Here is a 323-nt window from a genome sequence, read left to right on the forward strand (position 1 = left end):
TTTGTGGGCACAATTTAAAAATATGCAAGTTTTGCGACATTACGAAAACAATGAAGAATATGAACGCGTCATCAATTGTAAAATGTTTGAGACGGGACGACTGCATTCATATCGTTAGGATCTTTTCGGCGGACGATGTAAACGTTAACCTAATTACCCAACATGCACCTCCACAGTTTCTGAAAGTTGCAAAACTCCCCCAATGGACCATACCGCTAAGCCCTGCCACTTTCATATTGTTGCTTTGGTCCCAAAAAAAAAACCAGTATAGGTTTACACGTCGGAACTTTTATAATTGTAGGACATGTGTGACTAACATATTC

This window comes from Anneissia japonica, unplaced genomic scaffold (assembly GCF_011630105.1).
Source record: "Anneissia japonica isolate Jap-2015-1 unplaced genomic scaffold, ASM1163010v1 scaffold287960_len3192837_cov198, whole genome shotgun sequence".
NCBI classification, from domain to species: domain Eukaryota; kingdom Metazoa; phylum Echinodermata; class Crinoidea; order Comatulida; family Comatulidae; genus Anneissia; species Anneissia japonica.